The 18,134-nt window shown below is 42.1% G+C and overlaps 1 long non-coding RNA gene across 1 annotated transcript; it reads left to right on the forward strand.

The window, feature by feature from the left end:
• Window positions 1-1,141: 1,141 nt before the first annotated feature.
• LOC120323118 lies at window positions 1,142-11,809 on the forward strand. The gene is made up of 2 exons (XR_005563285.1): window positions 1,142-8,710; window positions 9,360-11,809. It is a non-coding gene; the product is annotated as an uncharacterized LOC120323118 (long non-coding RNA).
• The last annotated feature ends 6,325 nt before the right edge of the window (window positions 11,810-18,134 follow it).

The raw sequence follows: 18,134 nt of genomic DNA on the forward strand, positions 1-18,134 counted from the left end.
CCTCTGCACTGCTGAATCCTACTAATAATTAGAATAATATTACTTTTTCTAAGCTGTGTGTGAGGATGTCTGGCTTGATCTTAATATTTTTCATTAATAGCCCAGAAGAGGGAGTAAACAACGTATTTATGGAATTTAGATGTCAAAATGAGGAGACTTGTGAATGTCAGTGAGAACTAAAAAGAGGAAATTCCTGGTTAGTGGAGCACAAGGTAATGTAGCTTTAGCAAAAACAATGCAAACCCTCTGAGTGGTTCCTTTGGGTGACAGTGGCCAGGAAATTAGACATGAAGTTGTACTTTGCTTTCACATTTTAAAAAAGCAAAGCAATCGTATGCTGCATCATTAAAAGCTTCTGTCACAGAGCAGGGGGGGATAATTGGTGTAATCTGGTGTCACTGATGCTCTCCTTTCTGCTTCCCTTTCCACCAGGAAGGCATTAAATGATTAGAGTGCACAGAAGAAGAGGGAGAACCATCAGGAGCCTGCAGGGATGGATTTAAGGAAGATTTAACTCAGAGCTCTGTTACTGTACAGCTGAAGAGGGAGGGAGGGAGGGAAGCACTGCAGTTTACAAATATGTAATGGATGTGCACTGAGGGGGAGAGGAGTTGGAGAGAATGTTCCATATCCAGGAACCTTTGTACCTCTCTGTGTGCTGTGCACTTCCAGGTACCTCGTGGACCACCCATCCCACTGCAGAACAGGACCTTTAGCTCAGACGGGAACTGAAGGAGGAATTTCCCTTCTTCCACAACTCCACTTGAATTCAGGTACCTTAAAATAATCCCACATGCACAGACCCACCTAATGTCTGCAGGAATGACCTTGGGTCTGGAATTATAATGAAAACGCTCAAATAGATGTATAAAAGCTGTAATATGGAATTGTTAAAAAGAGAAATGTAGTTCTTCTGTCCCAACAGCAAACTTCCCTGGAAGGGTGAAGTAAGAGGTTTCAATTGTCCCAGGCTTTTGGCAACTTGATAAAGAAATGTAAGGGTTGAAATACCTTTGCTGAACTTATTTAAATAGTGGAATTTTTTTCCCCCTTTTTGACTAGGGACAAGAAAAATAGCAGTGCTAGAACAGCAGCTGGGTTTTGGTCCTTTAATTTAAATTTAAATTTAAATCTTATTTTTAAATTCTTAAATCTTATTAAATTTAAATCTAAATTTAAATCAAAAATAAAGCAAATCCTTTCGTTTACCACGAAGGATAAAAAACACAGTGGGTTTTATTTGAGGCCTGCTACAAATAATTGTTAAAAATTAATGGCTATTTTCAGGGGTTTTCTTCATGATTTTTGTGCAGAGGTGAAGTACAGACAAGCCCACAAGATGCCCTGGTACACTTGTGTATAGTGGTGACAGAAGTTAAATTGCCAAGTTACTAGAAATTAATGTTTTTGGGTAACTACAGGGGACTTTAATTGGAAACTATGTTAATCGTGGAGTAATTCTCTTTACCTCGTCTGCATTAGCTCCTGAAAACCAAGCAATTAATTTGTGTCATCACTGTTGCTGCTGCTGCCTTCAAACACAAACCAAATGAGCATTAGTTACTCACACACCCAGCAGTGGCCTCTTTTCTTAAAGGACTTCCACAAATCATGGGCTGATTACTCACCTGCCTGTTGGAACCAGGGTGGGAGATGCAAAGTCTGAGCTTTTCATCACCCAACAACCTTTTCTTTTATTCTTTTCTGCCTTTTTCCTTAGAAGGAGCATTTCTTTGTGTGCTTATTGTATCAAACACACAGCTTGACACAACCTCAGGACTCTCAATAACTACCTGGGACATCTAGCAAGGGTATTGGCCTCATTTTTCAAACTAAGGAGAGACCTCAGGGTTCATTTTGCCTTGGCTCTACCTGAGCAGTGCCCAAACCCCCTCACACTTCCAGAGCTGACAGGGAGGGTGGTGGTGTCTGTCCTGGGAGCTCAGGTTGCCCTCGTGGTGTAGGGTGAAGGACCTTTCCACGTGTGACCTGGCTCTGCAGCTTCTCTGTGGGGAAAAACCTGCCACCACCTCCCTGTCCCGTTGGCTCTGCAGCCACTCCCATCTCCAGCCAAACTCTTTAAAAAGAGAGACCCTGTGAACCCTCACCAAAGGCAGCAGCTCATTCCTGATGATTTTCCAACACGGAGTCTGAGACTGGGCTGGAGGCTGGGGGAGAAGCCCAGTGCACTGCTCTGACTCCATGGGGCACAAGGGGTGGCTCTTGGGAAAGGAGAGACTGAAAGGCTGGTTTTGCCCCATGCTGACTCATGAAATGGAAATTTCTAGAACGGCCATTTAGGAGAGGGATTTATTTACTGATGTTGGTGGAGACAGCTGACCTTGGAGAGAAACAGAGCCTGGTACCAGCAGAAGTGCTTATTTCACAGAATCACAGAGTGAGACTGGTTTGGGTTGGAAGGGACCTTAAAGCTCATCTTGTTCCACCCCCTGCAGGGCAGGACCACCTTCCATGAGACCAAGTGGCTCCAAGCCCCATCCGGGGGGGGGGGGGTGTTGTGATGCCCCTCTTTAAAGACTTATTTTCCTTCTCTCCGGTTGCCTGTGCTTCAGCAAAGCTGGAAAACTGAGCCCACCCTGATTTGTTACTGTCTTTTTAGTTTTTTTTTCTTTAAATCACCCCTCCAAACCCAGAGCAGTTCAGTTGTGCCCAATGCAGCCAGAGGACACAACAGGGTGTGTGGGAAGGCATGGAAGGGATCTCCTGTTCTCCTTTAATTACAGTAGGAAAATGGCCTCACTCCAGAGACCTGATTTATTTCCAGAGTTATTGACAATCTCTTAAAGGGAATGATGGGATGAAAAGCGACCATCAGTGAGTTATGAAAGGTCAATAATGCCACAAATGAGCACAAACAGCAGGTTTGAAATCCAGCCCATCCTGGGTTCTGTTTGTGCAACGATTCCATCCAAGGTGAGGGGTTGTTTGGAGGAGGCCGAAGTACCAGCTCTCCTTCTGCCACAGGAGCCTCCAAGAGGGCAAACGTGCCAGGTTACTTCGTGGCCCTTTAGCACCCTCAGCTGATTCCTATGGGATGCATTTCCCTAGGCCTGCGTGGGAGGCCATGGAGCACAGTCGGGTACAACACTGAGCAGGATTTCAGCCCAGCGCTCCTTACGAGATCCCCGTGGCTGGAGCCTCTGGCAGCACCAAGGTGTTACAGCCTCCCAGCAGCTTGGTTAGGCTGTGCCAGCATTATATAAAGGGATCTTAAAATGTTGATGTCTTATTTGCCTTGACAGAAACATGAAAAGAGGCATTTGAGGGAGTCAGGATCAGGCCCTCATGGTTTGGCCCTGTGATTTGGTATCTCCATGAGATGGTTCTGCTGCCTGATTGGATGAGCTGAGCTCTACAAACAGTTCCCTTCCCTGTTTGTAAGCAGTTCACGGGCAGCTGTAATTGTTTGGATCCACGGTGTGAATAGTAAAAAGAGCTTTACTTAATGACTGCAGGAGCCCCGCTCGAGTGAGAGCTCTCTGGTATTTATTCACACCAGAATTCACGAGGCTTTTGTTTTCCATGAACACTCCTGCAAATAAAAACTTGCTCACTCTAATGTTTATGAATAAATGTGCTCGTAAATGCCATCAAAGCAAATCAGCAGGGTTTTATTTATGCAAGAAGATGCTCAAATAAATGTTTGCTGTTTTCACCCAGCTCTGGTGGGTGTTTAGGCTGTGTTACAGCCAGGGCTTTGTGAGCTCTGCTTAGCATTCACACATTATTCTTACTTTCCATCTCCTGCTTTCCTACACTCTGATCCTCCTGGTGAATCCCTGTGCCCCAAGGGAACATTGTTAAAGTCAATGTTTTAGGTATTATCCACATCCAGCATCTTGCTGGGTCAGTGGATAAGGTCATGCAGGGGAGTGGGATCACTTGTAGGATGCCCAGGATTGAGAGGACAGGAGGCAAAGGGGATTGCAAGTACAGCCTCTTGCTGTTTACACACAGCAGATACCCAGACCAGCTTTTTCGGCACGTGCTGGCTCCTGCAGCAAGGTGGGGGTTCTGTCTTGCACAGAAGTGCAGGAGGTTTATTGCCATCCTGTCTCAATCAGTGCCCTAATTAAATATAGGAGAGGATTTTCTTTCTAAAATGTAAATGTCAAGCCTTGTTAAAGAAAATTAAAATGCACTGAAATGAATGTGATAGGAACTGTGGAGGTGCTTAAGTGAGAGCATCTGTATTTATTAGGAAGGGAACTAAAAAAGGAAGTATTTTTGGATCAGAGTTCAATCCTTAAACTGGGCCATAAGGATTTTATGCAAATTTCCCTTCAAAATCTGCAATTAGGAATTGGTTCCAGAGGTGAATTCTATGTCCCAGCCTATAAAAACTATAAAGGAATATAATCTGAGATTCACCTCTTTCCTGCTCTTACCAAAATCGTTTGGGATTCTGTGCTGGCCATGCTTTCCATGAGTTGGACTTGAAGATTCAGGTTGTTCCCTTCCATTCCCTTGTTCCCTTGAACAGCAGCACAACAGTTCAGAACTTTAAAAACCTACATTCACCAATATGATCATCCCCATTTACAAAAAAACCTTTATGAAGGCATCTGACTGTTTCAACCACAGCAAGCCTGAATCAGGAGAGTAAATCAGAACTTGCAACAGTCAAAACCAAAGTCCTGGACAGGAATTAGGATGGGGAATTCCAACAGAAAACTGAATTGTTTCAAAGGCTTATGGGGAAGAGCTTCAGCTGATCACAGAGATGCTTCAGCTCTGAAATGTGATCTCAACCTCACCAAGGCTGAAACTTCAGCTGCGTCTGTGCCTGCCCTGGAGCAGGTGAAATGTGCCTTTGCATGGCAGTGAGGGAACACAAAATACAGCATTTTTTAAATCCAAGCTCATGTCTTTGCAAATATATCAAGTTTTTTGGCCTTCACAGTCCAACCATCGGTTTGTTGTTTCCATGCTAATACAAATTCTTGTGTTAATAGGAGCATGGCCTTGGGTTTCTCCATCCGTATGGGAAAAAGTTACTTGTCTGATGGTAAACAAAGAACAGAAGAATCGATTCACTGTCCTCACTTTTAAAAAGATGGTATGAAGCCATAGTGAAGCAATTTTAATTGTGCCTGTGTAACACTTGGGATCAGTAAGATCATTTGTGTTCTGTTTTTAGGGATCAGGGTGCTCCGGAGCACACACGGCATTAGAAATGCAAAACATGACCGCATGTTCTCAGGGCTCTGTCAGAGGCACATGAAAGAGCACTTGTGCTGGGATGCTCAGCTCTGAGGGTATTCTCTGTTCAGTGTGTATTTACAGAGATGTATGAATATTTGATTAATGAGTCATGGTCTCTGGAGAAATTTAATAACTGTGCTGCTGTACAAAGCCAGCTCCTTCACTGTTAACACAGCTGCCAATAGTGTCACTGACACTGGAGCCCTTTCTGCATCTAATGTATGCTGGGGAGTAAATTCCTTCGTTGCAAGAGAATCCATGGGACACATTATTCAGTTATCTGTTTTGAACTGTTGCAGGCTCAATTTACAGCCCCTGATTTGTAAAGATTTTTCCAATGGAAACAAGCAGTGACACGTGAGCCATAAAGCAGCAGTTTCATGAGGCTGTGTTGTTCCAGAAGTTAGTGGGAAGGTCAGTTCAAAAGGAGAGTTGCTTTGAAAATTCAGTTTATAAAATGTAAAAGGAACAATGGATGAAAATATTCATGGATAGCAGAGTGCTCCAGCAAATTCTTGCTGCCTTAAAAACTGTGTTCAATGGGATTTCTCCCATTGTGAGGAGAGGTTGTTCAGGGGTACACGACTCACGGGATGGGGCAGAAGTTTTCTCTCTCTGTGACACCAGACCAGAAGCGATCTTCATTGTTGCCGAGCAGTTTCCCAAAAATCAGTTGCTGCTAATTTTATAATTTCTCCATTTTTATCCCTAATACCTCTGAAGAGATCAATTTTCACGTAGGAAGTTAGGGGTATATTTTAGTGGTGTTACTCCAGCTCAACTACCTTAAATAATAGGGGGGAAAGTGTCAAAAAAAGATAAATTTAGTGCAGAGGCTTTCACTAGAAGCTTTAACTGCAGGTGAGAATTATACATGCTATGCAGAATTTCCTGCAACACTTCTCCTTTGGGCCACAATGCATTACAGCAGACGTATAATGAAGCTGCTATAAAATCCGTGGTAATTAAGGGGGATTTGACAGTAATTGCAACAGTGAATCAACTTAATTATTACCTGCTTCAAAGAGAGCTAACCTGATGTTATAATCTAACCTTTCCTACTTCTAAAATGAGAGATTAAACAAGTATATGTAGCATTTAAGAATTAAATCTGTTGAGATAGAATTATAATAATATACTTTTCATATACATTTTATATCTATGTGTGTGGGTGGGTACAAAGCAGCAAAAGGAGCAGCACCATAAACTGACAAGCTGAGTGTGTGCATTCATAAAATAAACAGAACTGAGGTGAGCCAGCTCCTCTGCTGTTTGCTGAAAGCAGGGCGACCTGGAGACAGAATGGTGCTATAAAACCCTACGACACACACAAGCCCAGTTCCTTGAACAGCCTTGTAAGGGGATGTGGTGGATGTATTGTCTTTCCATGCCTAATTTAAAGCAAACTTCTGAAACACATTTAAGGTTGGCTGTAAAGCTGCAAAAGGGGGAAGGTGCTTGAGGGCTTTGCAGCCCTGCTCACACCCCCCTGCTGTGGCAGCCCCTGGGATGTGCAGGATGGGAGGGTCAGGTCACACAGCACAGAGGAGGTTCTCCTTTGTCCGAAACTGGTTTGCTGGTTTTCAGTGCCCTCGAGCTAAAAAGAAGCTTTTATAATGTCTTACAATGGCTTTGAAGCTGGGACCTGGGCTACAGAGCTCCATGGATTAGAATCATGGAATCTTTCAGGTTGGAAAGGCACTTCAAGACCATCGAGTCCAACCATTCCCCCAGCACTGCCAAGCCCACCCATGTCCCCAGGTCCCCCGAGTGCTCAGGACTCGGTGCAGTTCCCACTCATGGTGCTGCTGGGAGAGTTTTACAGTTCAAACGCTGCTGCCTCTCTTACAGAGTGATGTCCAAACCTCCAGGTGTTTCCTCTACCCTGCCTTCAGACAATCATCATAATCATCAGCCAGAAACAGCCCAACATAACATGGCTCTGATCAATCCTGGCCTGAGCAATCCAGCTCTTTCACCTCCTGCAGCAGGTTTAGGAACCCATTCACTCAGGGTCTACTGACTGAGCCCATAAATCCAGTCATCCCTGTGGCCTTTGATTTCAGAGTTTTTGGGATGTGTTACCTCAGGGCAGGGGATTGTCAGAAGATCACTGATCCAAACCCTTCTCCAAACTCTTCCCCAGAGTTGTACCTGGCTGGTACATACTGTGCTGTACCTGTAAAGCAGGTGGAAGGTAAGAGGTGCAATAATAAAGCGTTAGCTTAGAAATTCCCACTTGGAATGTGCCTAATGTGGGACAGACTACAGTAAACCCAGGGTTGTCTGTTATTCCTTGTCCCTTTTCCTGGAAGCTGCTTGAGGTTCTGGGTTTCCAGGGCTGTGTCCTGGTGCCAGCAGTGGCTCTGCTCGTGTGTAAGGAGAGGGAATGGCAGACTTTAAATAACAAATTTTCACTGATGCCTTTTGCTATTTTTACAACACATTTTAAAATAAATGAGAGATTAACACAGAAAAAAAGTCCTTCAGGTGCATGCTCAGGAACTATTTTTTCATAAGGTTTTAATGGATTCAGGGTTGAGCTCCACTAAAATCTGGATTTATTAGAAACGCTCTGTGCATTTCAATGGAGTTTTTCTCATGAATCTGGACATTTTACATTATTTCAATAGAGCTGACCCTCTGTTTCATTAGAAATGCTCCAATATAACCCATGGAGCATTTCTAATGATTCTGGTTTTACAGCAAATCCAAGGGTCAGCTGTACTGCAAACAATGGTGCTAACCTCTAGGTTTATTAGAAAAATGCTTTCTGTCTCAATGGAGCATTTCTAATAAATCAGATAAATAGGGATCTCCCACAAAAATGTTCCACTGGTGAAATAGACAAATGAGGGTCATTGTTATTGAGATTTTTTAAAAAACGAAGATTGTTTAATAGACTTTTTTGTTGCTCTTTGCGGTGTGATCCCCTCCTATCCAGAGGTTAGGTCTTTACCGTGAAGAACTTAATAAATATTCCACATAATTCCATCAGAAACAAGCACTGCTGCCTCAAACTGCCAAGCATTTTTCACCTCACCCATGAAGACACTACAACAAGGCCAACTTCCATGATGGATCTGTGGTTGCCAGGTTGGTATTCAGGGGCTTGGTGCTGTGCCAGGAGTTGGGATGGGTCCTTTCATGCTCTGCAGAAATGGGGAGAGAGCGTGAATGTCACAACAGCTCAGCACTGGGGGTCACCATTGACCCACTACAGGTGCACGTGACATTGAACTGCAGCAGATGACAGGGAGAATTTTTCAGACCTTTAAGTTTGCTTTTTGTCCAAATTTCTTCTAATTTCAACAGAAAAAAGTTTGTCATTAAATGCGTGGGCCACAGGAAAAGATAAAAAATTACCTCACACAGACGATCTCAACAGGCCTCTCTCCACATCAGGTCATGGACAAGTTACAACTTGTGGGATGAAGCTGCAGAGACCCATCACCATCCCTCTGGATCTCCTCCTGGTGTACGGGTGAGTGCTCATAGGTACCTATGCACAGGCTCTTTGGAGGTTTGGGGAGAGCCCATCTCTGTGCAGGCAGGCTGGGCACAGAGAGCCCATCTCTCTGCACTGAGAGCCTGGATGTGAAACCTGCTCCTCAGCAAGAGGAGATCCTGCATCGTGGTACCATCAGGAACAGGAATCCAGGGCATACACTGATGAACTCATGTTGATCCAGTCCAGGAAGAGTAAATGCAATGCTGTGAAATGCAAAAAAAGCCTTGGTAAGCTGAGACAAAGCTTTCTCTTTGAGAGGAAAGGCCAATGAGATAATTTCAATGACTCAAGATTTGGTTAGAATGTTCTATATTTATGGAGTATATTCTGTCCTGTCCAGATTTCCCTGTGGTTCAAATACCACACAGTTACTGCATTTGGATTCCCTGTTCTGTCTCTGTGAATTGCAAATCCTTGGCTAAAAGCCAGTTAGTCTGTCTGAACAGTATTCCAGTCTTCTGCCCTGCACTCCCCAACAACTTCAGGAAATCTGCTGACCAGTTTCTCTGAAAACCTGAAAATAAAACACGCCGCAGTGGTGACAAATCCACAAACCCAGAGACTCCACTTTAAAAATGATTGGTGTGTCTGAGTGCACTCTTTATTTTTTCTTTTTGTCAAGTTGGATGATTTTACTCAGCAGCGAAACCAGAGAAATCCACAATGGAATCAAACAAAAGGAATTTTACCTACAGGGGTGCTGGATGTCTGCCTTCTGCCTGGTGCTGGAATATGGGATTGTGGCAGTGTGGAAAGATGCTGAACTGTCCTTCATGAGGATCAGAGAGTGTGAGCACCACTGATTTCCCCGTTCCCTGGCTTCTCCCTACACGAGTTCCTGCTGCAGCACCAGTGTCCTCTAAATGATAAACAAGTTCTGTAGCAAAAAACTGCAGGTCAGGGCGGGAGCCTGCTCGATCAGGGGGATTATAGCAGAACCAGCAATGGGACTTCAAGGCTTTTCCTACCCCAGGGGCACTGGAAATATCAGCACCAGGCCCACTCCCCCTCCCCACTCAGATGAGCCTCAGCAGTTCATCATGTCAAGTCTTGCTGCTGAGTGCTGTGTCTGGGGCCTCTGGCTGTCAGAGGCAGGATTTCATCCCGGGCTCCCTGAGGCCATATAGAAAGCCTAAAATGTTCATTTATGTTGCTTATTGTCTGGCCAAACCTGTGTGTGCTTAAAAAATATCTGGAAGTTTGAAGGCTGATCCCTGATTGTCGTGGTTTAGAAATTTAGTTGTTATTTTAAAAAGTTAAATATGTTTATTGTTATGAATGGCAATGCTTTTGTCAACTCTTAGTGCTCCTACATAAAGTGTTTATATGTGAGATGTTTCCTTCTGTGATGTGACTTCCTGAGCTCAGTCTCTCTCATTATATTTTTGCTAAAAAGATAATATCACTATACAAGTCTAATTCAGAGATATCTGTAAACATGTTATACGGAGAGCACAAATATTTATGGATGTGGGAATTTGTACCTTGGCTTGTCAGAATTTCTGTGTTTGTGCACATATATTTCCATGTTTGTGCACATACACTTCCATGTTTATACCCATATATACTGTAGAACAGTATTCCCATAATAATCAGTGTGGGCATAAGTGTTTATAACATATAGATTTATTTGCTTTATATATTCAATGTACCTGCATAGCCAGAACTTCATCTGCTGCTCAGAATTTATTCCAGCTTTCCACACGAGCTCTTTCAAACAATGCTAATTGCTTCAGAACCAAGATCACTGATGATAACTCTTTTAGGAATTGTCATGTTGTCTATAAATATTTAGCTGGATTGTATTTGCCAATGTACCCCTGTATTACAGATGAAAAGGCAGCATCTGCCGAAATTAAAAGTGGCCGCGTTTTCGCTGTGGCTTAATTAAATGCCAAAATTTATCTACATTAACAACAAAGTGGCGAAATTTATTGATCAATTCACATGATATAAGTTGACAAATGGCCCGAGCAATTTCCATAATTTTCTACACGTGTTAAAATTTGTAATGAAACAGGAATACTTTATCAGCAGGAGCTGTGGGTGGGAGGGGGCCGGGCTGTGCCCCGGGGCGCTGAGCTGAGCTCGCTGTCCAGCCCAGGCTCTGGGAGCCCTGTACAGATGGGCCTTTGACAGTCCTACAGCTGTTCTCCTAATTGTCCATTAAGTGTTCTATTGATTCTCTGATTCAAAGTACATGTCTTTCAGCCCAGGCTATCGTGTGAAGTGGCAGACACATTCCTCCTAGAATGACAGAGCTGCTTGAAACCTAAAAATGTGGGCTGCCAGTTCCAATTGAGGAGCCCGCTTTCAAAGGGAAGGCTTGGTTAAAGGAGCTTTGTGAGAGCGCCTTAGATTTGAGTTTCTAAACTTTTAGCATCAATCAATTAAAGCAGCAGCAGCAGCAGGAAAAGTTGTAATTCCTCGTTAAGGGTTTGCACATGGCTGGTAAAGCTCTGCCTAAGGATCCCTGCTTGCGATAATAAGAATTAGATCTTGTTTAGCTGCATGTAGATTTTATCCTCAGCCCTCTCTGACATATGCAATGATATTCTCATTTGACTTGCAAGTTCACTTTTAGCATTTTTTTAAGGGAAAATCATCTGCAATTCCAGCTCATGCCAGTCAGGAGCCTGTTTAAAATCATCTGCCTTTAATCTGAAGAGTGAAGGATAAGATGCATATCTGTTGCAAGGACCATAAATCTTCAAAGAAACAAATAGCCACAGATAAAACTGTAAAAGTTATTTAGTTCTCTTCTGAAAGAGGTTTATTAATCTAAAATTTCCAGTCCATTGTGTCATGATTTGGTTATCTCACTGTATTTCATTTCCTGCAATTGTATAAGCCTTGTGTATCAAGCAAAGAGATGAGAGTCTCAGAGCTTAAACTTGATCACTTGTGTTCAGATCTATCACTAGAGCCAGGGGAAAAAAGAAGAAATATAAAAAGTAGCCACCTGAACTACCTGAGAGATTTGGACTGTGAAGATTTTTATTCCCATTTCCTCATATTTTAATGAGATGTGTATGAAGTGGTTTTATTATTAAATTTAAACCGAATTTTAAATCCTTGTTTGTCTTTTTTAATTCACAATTCCTGGTAGAAAGAACACAAACAAAGTGTTTATAGATTTACTGCTTGGGAACCACCCATGGGGGTTGTGCACAAAATGAGCTCTTCCCATGTGCCACCAGTTTCAGTTGCCTTTATATTTTTCTTTTTTAAAATCCCCATCATTTAAAAGAGACATAAAACTGTTTTTGATAAAGCTTTAAATAAGGAGAGTTATTCCTCATTGAGAAGATTTTTATCTTTATAGTTAATGAAAAACCACTTTGCTGGGAGTGTATAATATCTGATTATTCTTTAATCACCCTCTTTACATCCTTGCCCACGTGGGTGTTGCACCCCAGTTACCTCTGTATGGTTTTGTGTCTGAAAACCTTTACCCCCAGTCCCTATTCCACAGATTCACCAAGTGGGGCAAACAAATGACTTGGACCCATCAATCAAATTAGTTACAGCCTTTTAATTTAAACAAGAAGCTGATTTGAACAGAACTAGAATTTTTTTTTTTAACCTTAACCTATTTGGGACATCAAATTTACAAGCAAAGGCAATGTTTAATCCTAAGAAGTGAGAGTGAAAACTCAGATGGGGATTCCGAGAATACAAATGAAATTTCTACTCATACATCAAAGGCACACAAAGAAAAGAAAGGGGCGGAAAAAAGAAGTGAAAAAAAAAGGAAAGAAATGGTATGAAAGGGGAGGCATTTGACATTTTATAACCAGAGTTTCTCTCTCTATTCCATAAAAAAGAATATGTGTCAAATTAAAGAAATAGTGTAGGAAGCTGTAGTATATGTTCCCAGGCATTTCTCATTTTAGGAATGTAAGACTGGGGCAAACCCACTAAAAGCCCCCTGCACCAAGGGGACAGAAACCACCCATTTGTTTTCACCATCCGAAGAGGAAACTGGAGAGTCTCTCTAATATAATAAACCATTTATTGACACCTGCAAAACACTTTGTAAATCCGCCTCAACCCCAGTGCTTTCAATTACATCAGCAGCCAGTTTTTTAAAAAGATTTTTAGAAGCTTTCAAGTGTGGACTTTCGTCTTGTTGAATGAACTTCAGCTACACTAAATTTTAAGTAAATTTGTGATGACTGAGCAATATACATTGGCTGAGCTAGAATCCAATAACCCACAGGACAAATTAATTTTCAACAAAAAGGGCAGAAACCTCAAGTGCCATGAGTATATGGAATCTCAGTCTATCTCTCTGGAGCCATTTTTGCAAATCACTACAGCTATTCATAATCTAAATCAGTCTCCTTTAGCAGCAGAAAGATCTTTTTTCATGACAAAACAGAAGATGACATTCATTAGTGCCTAACTTGCATAAGCTACCTTAAATTTATTGGTGCTCTTATACTTATCTGGGTAAGAATTCCTTTGTCTACAGCTATAGGAAAATTCTGGACGTACTACTTTAAAATATAAATTGTCACTTTTATCAGAACTTTTGGCAGTTTACTTTATTTTAGAAGTAAAACTGGTGGTTAAGGTTTTAAGGCTTCCAATGGGCGTTGTTTCAATCATGGTTAATCTACACCCAGGATGGCAATACTGATACAAGGGAGCAGTTGGACAAAAATCCAGGGAACTGCCACCACCTGGAGCACCAGGCACTAACTTTTCCCTGGGTTGAAGTACAACTTATGGCATTACAAGAGAATCCTATGACCTATGTGTGGATTCAGGGTAGCAAGACAAACCCTTGGCTGATGTAGTACATAATTTTCTGGACAGTGTCTCCCTTTTCTCCTGTGATGGACAGTTTCTTACATGGAAGTTCATAGAATCACAACATGGAATCACAGAATGGTTTGAGTTTAAAGTGACCTTAAAGCTCATCCAGTTCCACCCCCTGCCATGGGCAGGGACACCTTCCACTAGACCAGGTTACTCCAAGCCCCGTCCAACCCGGCTTTGAAGTCCTACCAGGCTATACCAACCCACCTGCAAATATCCCAAATCCTACAGGAACTGCAGAGCCTGATTATTGTTAAAATGCACATCAAGTCAGTGTATAGGAAATAAAATATAAATGGATTTGCTTTAATGTGATGCAAGTGAATACTGGTTTTCATCCACCTGTTTTATAAACTCCATTTCCTGTCGTGGGTACAGACTGTTAATTCTTAAATGCCTTTAGCTTAATGTTTCCTACTTGGGATACAACTGCAGGAAGTATTGTGACCTAAAGATTGACATACATGTCATTTGTGCAACTGCTCTTTATTTCTTTCTGCAGAAAAGAAAGTGGAACAAGCATCTGTGGCAGCCTTTGTTACAGCCTGGGTAGAGCCAAATGATCACAGAGTCGCTCTTGCCTCAAAACATATGATTTCAATTATAACTGCTTTTATATGGTGAAAGTGGACAGGGATGTTTGAATGACAAATGAGAGAGATAAAATAATGAGAATGGTAGTGGCTGCGCCTGCTCTCTATTTCTTGATGGAATGACTTGTTGTGGTAGGTCCCACAACCCTGGAAAGTAACTACTGAGCTACTCCCAGCCTGAGGAAACAGTTCCCACAGTGGGGCAGAGGTTGCTCTGGTTCTTATTTCTACCACAGAGTTTTGGTCCTAGCAAAGGTAATGAGGAAATGAGGCTAATACTTAGCAACAGAAAACATGTCAGAATTAACATTATCTTCTCTTAGGAAATCAGACTAGAAGAATAAAATAAAATTACCAATCAAAGCCTCCCACCAGGAGCACAATATCTACTGTGTTTATTCATCAAGCACAGGTCCCGTCTTGGATGGAGTGAGAGGGATCAGATTTAGGGCTGGAAAATATAAAGGAGATTTTGTGGTATAGATGGATAAATTCTTATGAATTGTTTTGCACATTTTTTCCTCTCAAATTTGAATAGAAGTTCAGGTGAGCTCTTATTTTGGGCCATCTCTCTTTGGAAAAAGCCAGCTGTGTCATCCCCGTTTTATCACCTCCATGCTATTCCAAGCTCGGCTTCAGTGGATGACCTTGGCTGGTCATTTCCTTCCTATAAAGTGGCAACTGGGCTGTTTACTGCCTTCCCAAAAGTGCTTGGGAGCTTAATTAATATCTGCTTTGAGATCCTCAAAAGGTGCTAAAGTGTTACTAGGTACCAAACCCAATCTTTGGAGCTCTAAACATGGAAGAGGAAAGGGACTCTCAGGGATCTGCCAGAAAAGTGCCGTAGGAATGCAATGATGTCCTGCCTCTGTTCCTCTTCCTGCAGTGACCCTTCCCTATCCCTCTCAGCTCTCTACAACAGTTTTCCCATCCAAGCTCCAAACTCCACCCAATGACTCTCCTCCATCCTATTTTCTTCAGGATACATGGGAGCAACACTTGCAATGGAAGAACCACTTTGTGGGAAGGATAAGAGAGATCTCATGAGATCTGACTGTGGAACAGAAACCCTGGTGCTACTGTACACCTGGAGTGAGGAATCTGCAGCTTTTATCAACCCCTATGATTTATGGAACATGGATGGCCATGCACTGGTGCCTCAGCTCAGCCTGGCCACGCTCCCTGCTCCTCTCACCTGAAGGATGGGATGACACTCATGGTTAGTCAAGAGAAGCTGCCAAGCACCCTCTGATATATAGTGAGAGATTGCGGATCACAGGACTTGTGAGGAGAACAAAATCAAGTTCTCAGCCCCCAGGCATTCCTGTATGTCTCAAACCACCCTTCCAAGGAAGTTATTATATGGGATTGGGAGCAGATCCAACCAAGCTCTAATGTTTGCTTATTATTGTCAGATTTTAAACTGCAACCTGAGCAATTTGTCCTTCCTTTTGAAGCTGATTGAGAGCAGAACAAAATGGCTCAATTATAAAGTTACCATAGCTGGATCTCTTTAAAAGTGAGCCCAATTTAATTGGTTCCTAGGAAATCTCTGCTGTAATTTGGCAATCTCAGGATGGTCCTGAGGGGTGGCATAAAATAAGGAGGCGATTCCCTCCTGCCAGGCTGCTGGGTCTGCACCTTCAGCTGATAGTATTAAAATGAAGGTGAGATTTGTTTAAACCTCTCCTGAAGTGAAAGAGCCATTTCCAGCTGCTGCCATATCCCAGCCTGGAGTGGTAGCAGGGAGGGGGTGGAGCTGAGGGCAAATGGGGTGAGATGATCCACACAGAAATTCAGCAAGTTCCCATGGATTATGGGGAGGTTCTTGAAAACTGAAATCAGAGGGATTCAAACTGTCCTCTTCAAAGCATATAAAAATAATATCCTTTAAAAAAAGCAGAGGAAAAGAAGCTCTAAGACGGGAGGTGACACTGCAAACTGTTTCTTCAAGTCTAATTTTTACAGCCTTCAGAAAACCCAGGGAGCCCACGCTGCCCACCCACTCTCTTTTTCCAAAAGATTTGGGGAAGTGACTTAAACATTAGTTAAAAATTTAATAAAAGCATTAATAAAAAAATTAAAAATTCATCAAAGCATTAATAAAAGTTGTATCATCTTCAACATTTATGTTAACCTACAACAGAGCTCATGTGTTTCCCAAACATTAAATACTCCAAATACTGCAGCAGGAAAGGGAGGATTTAGCTGAGGAGGGTGTTTGGTAGACAAACATAGTTGTTGGAGTGCTGTGTCTTCCCTGTGCTGTTTGGGCCTTTCCCTACCAGGGGTTTATCTCTCTCTCTGCTACAGATGCTCAATTTCTCTCCCATTTTTTCCTAAGACTTTTCAAAACCTTCAGAATGAGGGCACTGAGTCCTGAGAATGAATTTAGAACAAACAAACCCCAGACGTCCCAAAATCAAGCACTGAAAATCCAGTGCCTCGGTTCCCCTGTGCTGCATCTCACCAGAATTACCCACCAGCAACTGTTCTGGCCTTGGTTGGATTTTCTCAGCTTAAAATAGAAATAAAGGCATTATGGTAACACATTTCCACTGGATCGTTTTCCTAAGTAACACAGAGAGAGAGATGCAAAGCCTGGGGTAAACACTCAAAAAAATAAATAAAATAAATCAGAGAGTACCCACTTACACAAAGAAAGATTTGGGCAAGAATTACTCTGTGTGACCCAGTCTATGAGTTACCTTTGCCTACATTTACTTTATTTTTTTACATTGCCATGTCAGAGCATCCAGAACTCGACATTAGATGCAAAACAAACCTCTGCAGAGAGGTGAGCTTTTGCAAAAGGATAAATAATCCTTTTGACTTGTGGTTAACGTGCCCATTCCCTCACACTTCACAAGTGGTGAATGAGAGGTCTGATTAAACATGATACAAAAAGAGCTTGCAAGTAGCACTGTTTACTAACATTTCAATTTCTATGCCTCATTTATTAGACTTAGAATAAAAAGGTTAGAGGGGTGTTTGGGATTGTCTTTAACCTTGATGATATTTCCACTGAAGCAGCATAATGGCTCTTAATTGCTTAAGTGAAGAGAACATGTTGACATGTCCTTCTTTGTGCTTAAAGCTCTGTGCCTAAACCATTATGCTAATTCAAGCATTATATACACCAAAGTATTTATGGGACTGACACAAGTGATGTTGCAGGTAAAGGGCTGTGAAATGGTCTGTAAACAGAGAGAATTGATTCCAGGCCCAAAGCAATGCTGTTAAAGTCACAGACATTGAACAGCCAGCCCTACAATTTCTATCCAGATTGTCACACTGGGTCAGGCAGTGTCAGCAGGGCTGCTGTTATAGATCAGATGGGTGGCTTTAATAATATGTAAACCAACCACATAAACCCAAATTAACATGGAAGTAAGACTTGACTGGGCCTTTTTTTTTTCCTGTGTGCAGCAGTTTTGGTCGCAGAATATTCAGTTGCAGCATTTGCTAAAACATGAACATGTTTAAAACCAGTGCAACTTACTCCTGCATTTTTCCTGCTCAGGTAACACTACCTTTTGAAGGGATCACAAGGAATATGTGCATCGTGTGAATCTCTGTTCAGAAATAATAAGTCCCATTAGGGGATTTATTTGCTTATTCAAGATATGAACTGGGTAGATTATCTGTATTTTCCTCCTTTGGTCTAAGGCTAGCAGGGAGGTTTTACATGATGCTGAAATAATTTATAATCTTGCTTGTTTTGTTACTACTAACCCATAGCTTTTGGCACTGAACAGGATTTTGAATATCCAATTTCCTTTAAAACCTGCATCTAATTTATTGTTTGCATTTCAGTAATTTTAGACACCTAAATTAGACTGATCAGTTCTGCCTTTATTTCCGCTATTTTTATTTTTGGCTCTGGAGTACTTGGACTGACACTTTTCTCTTTAGTTTTAAAATAATGCAGAGTAATGTCTTAGTCTCCGTATCTTTTTTTATACATTCAGAGCAGG

Source organism: Pipra filicauda, unplaced genomic scaffold, assembly GCF_003945595.2.
Source record: "Pipra filicauda isolate LSUMZ 115617 unplaced genomic scaffold, ASM394559v2 scaffold19_size4547281_pilon, whole genome shotgun sequence".
Taxonomy (NCBI): Eukaryota; Metazoa; Chordata; class Aves; order Passeriformes; family Pipridae; genus Pipra; species Pipra filicauda.